Here is a 6,667-nt window from a genome sequence, read left to right on the forward strand (position 1 = left end):
GATTATAAGCAAGTTTAGACTGTAAAAACGTAGGAGGTGGGCATCCAGGCAAAAATATGAAGCCACTATCTGACAGAGAATATCTCTAGATTCTGTAAACATTCCCCTAACACACACACACATGCATACGCACCTGCACACGCACGCACACGAGCTTGCTCATGCACATACTGCAGAATAAAGCACATTCTGCTACTCAGCATTTATCCATTCCACTCCCACTTTCACTCTGTTTCTAACCTTCTACCACTCTTTCATTTCAAAATCACCCCAAAGAGAAGAAACTCAACATGGTAATTGCCACAACCTCTGAGGACCACCCTAGTTTTGGTGAAGGAAAGTGTACTTAGATAAGCTGCTTTCTCCTTTGGGTCTCCTTTCTTCAACTCATTGCTGTAAAATACTATGACAGAAGCCATCCTGTGTGTTTACCATACTATTTCCTCCTACGCACATTAGGAAGATGACAATTCCTGGGACAATCATATCTAGGTGGGGTCATGTTACAGCTCTGATCAACGGACTGTCACCAGAAGTCATATATGCCACTTCAAGGCCTGGCACCTAAAATCTCCAAGAGATCCTTCATGTTTTCTTTTCTGCTTACTGAGGAGTTTCCAGTGCTCAGAGAAAGCGGACCATTCACCAATACACGTTCTGTGAAGTAAGTGGAAAATAAACTTCTATTGTATTAAACTACTGACATTTATGGGTTTTTCTATAAGAGAAGAACATTACTTCATTGACTAATACCTACCCCAAACCACACACAATCAAGTACCAGTAGGAAGCATATTATTTTGAAAGCTATAAGACAATCCTGTGGTTCAAAAATATGTGAATCATGTATCCTTATCATTAGTTATCAGTTTATTCACATTTGCCACACTACTTTTTGGAGAAAAATCACAGCAGGGAACAGAGTAGTAATATAACAAATATTTAAAGCAATTTTTTGAGCTTTTATATTTGAGTTTATTCTTCATTTAACTTTTAAAACACTACTATCGTTGAATATTAAAACAAAAACAATAGCAAGTAGTGAGCATACTATGATTACAGTCCTTTACTCGTTCACTACTAGATATAAAATGCCAGCAGTGAGGGTTACTCACTGGCCCCATTAAGAGGTCTGATACTGAACAGGATGTTCATCATACTCATATGCTTCTCCATTGTAATGGCGCCATCTTTCTTGATTCGCATCAAAGTCCACCAATTCTACCTGGTCCATTTCATCAGTCTCTTCTACTTCCTTCCTTTCAGGTAGAAGTTTTTCCAGCAAAGAGAGTTTATCAGGAGAGAGAAAGCCATTCTCAGGAAAGTTCACCTTAAATTCGATGATTAGGTGACCCTTTTCATATGGTCTACGACAAAGTGGCATGCCTTCGTTTGGCACACACTTAATATCTCCATGCTTGACAATCTGACCTGGATGAGAGGTGATGACTATCGATTGTCAAGAGTAGCTATTGGCTTTTGGAAGCCACACAATGCTTCAACCAGCTGTATGTCCATACACATGAAAAGATCTTCTCCTCGTCGAGTGAAAACAACATGGTCCTTCTGATCTAAAACAATGATAATATCTCCTGGCTCCAGTCCTGGTTCTTGGTCTCCTTCATCACGGAATGTTATCTTCTGGCCATCTTTCATGCCTTATCAATACGAACTTCTAGAATCTTCTTCTCTCGAACAATCTTCCTTCCATTGCAGCTTTTACATCTATCTTTAGGACTGATCTATTCCTTGTGGCCCTGGCACTCCATGCACACAGACTGAATTTGCTGAAGCATTCCTGGTCCTATCTGATGAATTCTTATTTGCATTTCAGTACCTGGGCAATTGGGACAACACTCTACTGCTCCTTTCTTACCACCTCAGCCTTCATATTTGTCACAAATCACATTCTTTTGCAGAGGTAGTTTTCTTGTTGCACCATTATATAAATCTTCTAAGGTTACTGAGAGCTGAAGAACAACATTTTTACCTCTTCTTTCTCTCTGCATCCTTCCTCCTCCTCCAAAAAACATATCAAAGATGTCATCATCGGGGAGCCAAAACCAGCACCTGCTCCACCTTCTTTAATTTCTTGTTCTCCTTTGTCATATAATTCCCTTTTCTTTGCATCAGAGAGCACTTTGTAATCTTGAGAAATCTGTTTAAACTTCTCTCCTTCATTTGGATTCTTATCAGGGTGGTACTTCAAGGCCAGCTTCCTGTAAGCCTTTTCAATTCTTTCTGGGTGGCATTGGGTTTGACCCCCAAAACATCATAGTAAGTGGTTTCTTTCACCGTTTTTGACAGCCGATGAGCGGGCGAGACAGGTGTGGAGGAGCTGCAAAGGGTGTGTTACTGCGTGCAGCTCGGAAAGCCACTGCTTCTCCACCTCTTACCGAGTGTTCTGGAAAGTTCCCTTGAGTTATTTTTTAATCTACTCTGCTGAATTTGCCTTTGTTTTTGACACAGTGAAGTCAAGAACAGTCTGAAAAAGTACTAAACACATGTGTAGGTGAGGGTATATCCCTCCTCCCCAACAAATGGACTAAAAATCTTTCCAATAAGGAGATTTATTATGAAACTTTATAATAACAAGTACATTACCCACATCAGAGTACATGGGTGCTGTTTGTGAGGAAAGTGGGTGACATTCTGATGATAGATTTCTGTCTGTTAACTAAATAAGGGTAGAAAAATAAAACTATGAGCAAAAGACTCAGCTTCGTAGACGGACTCATAGGGACATTAAAGATTATCTAACTCAGCCCTGCTGGTGTGGCTCAGTGGTTGAGCATCAACCCATGCACCAAGAGATCACTGCTCCAATTCCCAGGCAGGCCAAGTTGTGGGCCAAATCCCTAGTGGTGGGCACGAAGGAAGAGGCCAATCGATGTTCTCTGTCATTGATGTTTCTCTCTCTCCCTCTCCCTTCTTTTCACTCTAAAATCTAAAGAAAAAAGATTATCTAACTCAGTCTCTTTATTTCACAGATAAGAAACCCTTTTGTAGACTCTTGGCACAAATTACAAGATAATTGTTTGAGTAAAGTCATCATAATATTTTACTTTAATAATGTCTTAATTGGACACATCCCATGATCTGCTCTATTTTGGAGAAATGAACACCTCCCTAGAGGAGTCCCTCCTGCCACTCAGCATGATTTTAGAATGGGATGTTCAGGCCACTGGATACCTGAGCGAGGGGACAAGCAGAGGATGCCAACCTGAAGCCAAAGTCTATCTGGTCATTTTACTCTGATCACTGTCCTTATTTGTGAAATGAGTTACAAATAAAAATGTTTTTTACCTTTTATAAAAGACATTAAGACTTGTGGAACAATTTTTATTTTTTTTAAATCAACAGTTAATCTTTTGACATTACCCCCAAACACACACACAAACACACACAATTATAAATGAAATATGGTTTATCTATCCCTTTTGTTTAGATGTTAAATATAATATTTAGAAACAAAATTAAAGAACAAGTTAATTTTGTATTTTAAGCTAAATTGACCTGATACTGATTTTTTTCAGGTAAGAAAATAGTTTCATGAAAGTAGTATTAGTAATTTGTACTTGATGGATATTCAACATTAATGTCAGAGTATAGAACTTGCCTCTCCTTTTGTTGTGACTATAAGTTGAATATGCCCATATTTTGCTTTAAAAAAATGTCAGAAACTGTTACCACTAAGAAGGGGGGCCACTTTAATGCTCTAAAATTTGTCATTCAGTGCCTGGTCGGTGTGGCTCAGTGGATTGAGCGTTGTCCCATGAACGAAAAGGTCCTTGTTTGATTCCCAGTCAGGGCACATGCCAGGTTGTGGGCTCAATCCGCAGTAGGGGGTGTGCAAGAGGCAGCCAGTGGGTGTATCTCTCTCACATCCATGTTTCTATCTCTCTCTCCCTTTCTCTATTTCTAAAAAAATTAATAAAATTTGTCTTTCGGTGAAAATGCCACGTAGATGTCACATACATGAAAACAATAATGACATATCTTCAAATCCATTTTGTTGAAAAAAAAAAAAAAAGACTTAGGATAATACTTTCCAGGTCCCTCCATGTCGTCTTAAAGGATAATTAAAAAAAAAAAAGACTTATGCAATATTAAAAGTTATTTAATAGATAGAGATACACAGTGTTCCTACTTTTGGCTATGAGATTGTTTTCTCCTTTAATTTTTTTGTGGTTTACTATGGAAAGTGCCCATACCAGATATACTAGTTTATTCTGCCTATGCTGCTAGTAAATGATTGATTTTAGAATGGCTGTCTGCGAAGGGACATTTTTCTTTTCTCTTTTATTGCCTATTTTGTTCTAAAAGCCTTAATTTTTATTCTCTCAAAAGAGCAGTATTTCTGTTGCAGTGGAAGGGTCTCTGTAGATGTATGGCTTAAAGGTAAAAAGGACACGTTTGATACCTTTCTTCTTTCTTTCTCCATTTAGTGCTTTTCTTTGCCTTCTGTTTCCCTTCCCCCCTTGCACTGTTTACACCCAGCCCTTTCCCCTCACCTTGGTTACCTCCTAGGAATCGTTTCCTTTTTCCTTGGCTCCCTCTCAGCCTCCTTCAAGGTTCTCAGTCAGTTCCCTGCCACCCTCGGCTAACTGTCATAGTGACAGCCACACTCCCATGAGCAGTTGGGATGGACCTGACACCCGAGTCCCACAAACAAGCCCAGCAATGTGTGAATTTCAGCAGCTCTGTGCAGACATTTAGCAACTGGGCCAGAACTGTCATCCTGCAGTGTTGTTAGAGAGAAAGAAATAAAACTGAGAAAAACGTTTATTTTTCCCATGAGAAAGAAGTCCACATTATTTAAAACCCATTGTTTCACGGCCTGCTCACTGCTGGAGGGGTTAAGTGACAAGGTAAAGACAGAGGTAAACGTTTAGGGAAATGTGACTATAGACAGAGAACATTCTGGATGTTAAGGGAACAATTTGTAATTTTAGAACATGTGAGCCACAGATTTAGGGATACTAGCTGGGAAAAAAATCTCCATTTGAAAAGGGTCTAAGGAGTCTCAGGAAAACCTAGCAGAGCCTGAACAGTCAAAATGAGTAGATGGTTTTTTTTGTTTTTGTTTTTTTTTTACAAAGTTAAGGTTAGTTCAGGGCAAAAGTCTCAAAGAGAAAAGAGAGTTCTTTGATGATTTAACATTTAACCAACATTATTACGTTATAAACACAGGTCTCCAAATATTACATTAATAGTAGAATGCAGTGTAGAAAAGTTTGAAGGAAGCAAACAGAGTCCTTTCTCCTCTCCCCTGCTCCCCCCACCCAAGTTCATGGAATCATATAGACCCGGACATCATCTATTTCAACCTCACCATCAAAGCAGGAAGCCCTTACATAATATTTTTAGTAGGTGACCATCCAGTTTCTGCTTCATTACTTCCGGTGACAGAGCAGTGAGTCATTCCCTCACAAATGGGCCCATTCCCATTTTTAACAACATTTTAAAGGGAAAGTGTCCACTAATAAAGAACCAGCAGTCAGGCACTATTTACCACGCCCGAGACATAGGCCTGAGCGCTTTCCCAGTGCATCAGTTCGGTAATCCCCTCGTGACCCCAGGTAACAGGCTTTGCACAGGAAGCCGCACCTGCGGAAGGGACAGGGTCTGAATTTCAGCTGTTGGACTCCAGAGCATTCCCCCATAAAGCTTCAGATCACACTTGCCTCCGGGTAGCTTCCATTGTTCACTCTGGTCTGGACCCCGGAAGACAAACCACTCCAGCTCCTCTTCCATTCCAGAAACCCTTGGACACTACAGATGGTGGCTGTGTTATCTCCCCACCCTCTGCCCTCAATCCTCTCCTCGCTGTTAGTTCCATGGAAATTTTCAGAAGTCTCTCTTAATTCGATGACCCTCTTCTCAGGATGGGTGCCCAGAGACAAACACAATAGATAAGATTCAAAGAGAGTAATAATTACAGATGAAGTTTTCCTTTTTGGCGATCAGATTCAGCAAAGGAAAATATTTTATAGGTAACAAACAAAAATTATCTTTATAAATATTTGCTACTGCATGTTTATATTTATGTGTACTTGCAAATCTTTTCATTACTAACAGTAATTATTATTCTAAACACACTGCAGTGCTACATAATGATGATTTATTGCCCAAATGGAATTATGTTTCAGGAGCTAAGAACAAATTTGATAGATTCAACCATTTCTGTGTATTTCTATTTACTACCATGGCAACCAATTAAAATAGGTTGGTTTAATTAATTGGTTGGTAAAGCAGTATGAAAAGAAAAACTGCTATTAATAGATGCACAGTGTTTAGTAATACTGCTAATGTTATTATCATAAATGGTAAAGTGTTTATGGCCAGAACAAACCAATTCATTTTCACTAACAGTAATAATTTCATTGTTGAATCAGGAAGAGGATTTTTAAAAATATTTATTGCCTTTAAAAAACAACAATAAATTATCTAGGGTTTTTTTTTATGCTTCTCTTGGCCAAATCTTCACCAATTCCCATTATATACTCAGGCAGAAGAGAAAATTAATGCATATAGTAATAAACTTTCCTGATTAAAAAGAGTGTCTTCTGATGGTCAAATACCACCAAACCTTTTGGCTTCCTAGAACTGAACAAACATATGGAGATCGCCAGGAGTGCAGAGCTAGAGGAATTGCTTCACCATC

General features: G+C 39.0%; 1 pseudogene; it reads right to left on the reverse strand.

Annotated features, from left to right (window-relative positions):
* Window positions 1-1,004: 1,004 nt before the first annotated feature.
* On the reverse strand, window positions 1,005-5,757 carry LOC118622396 (annotated as a pseudogene).
* Between the last annotated feature and the right edge of the window lie 910 nt (window positions 5,758-6,667).

The sequence above is a fragment of the Molossus molossus genome, unplaced genomic scaffold (assembly GCF_014108415.1).
Source record: "Molossus molossus isolate mMolMol1 unplaced genomic scaffold, mMolMol1.p scaffold_m16_p_9, whole genome shotgun sequence".
Taxonomy (NCBI): domain Eukaryota; kingdom Metazoa; phylum Chordata; class Mammalia; order Chiroptera; family Molossidae; genus Molossus; species Molossus molossus.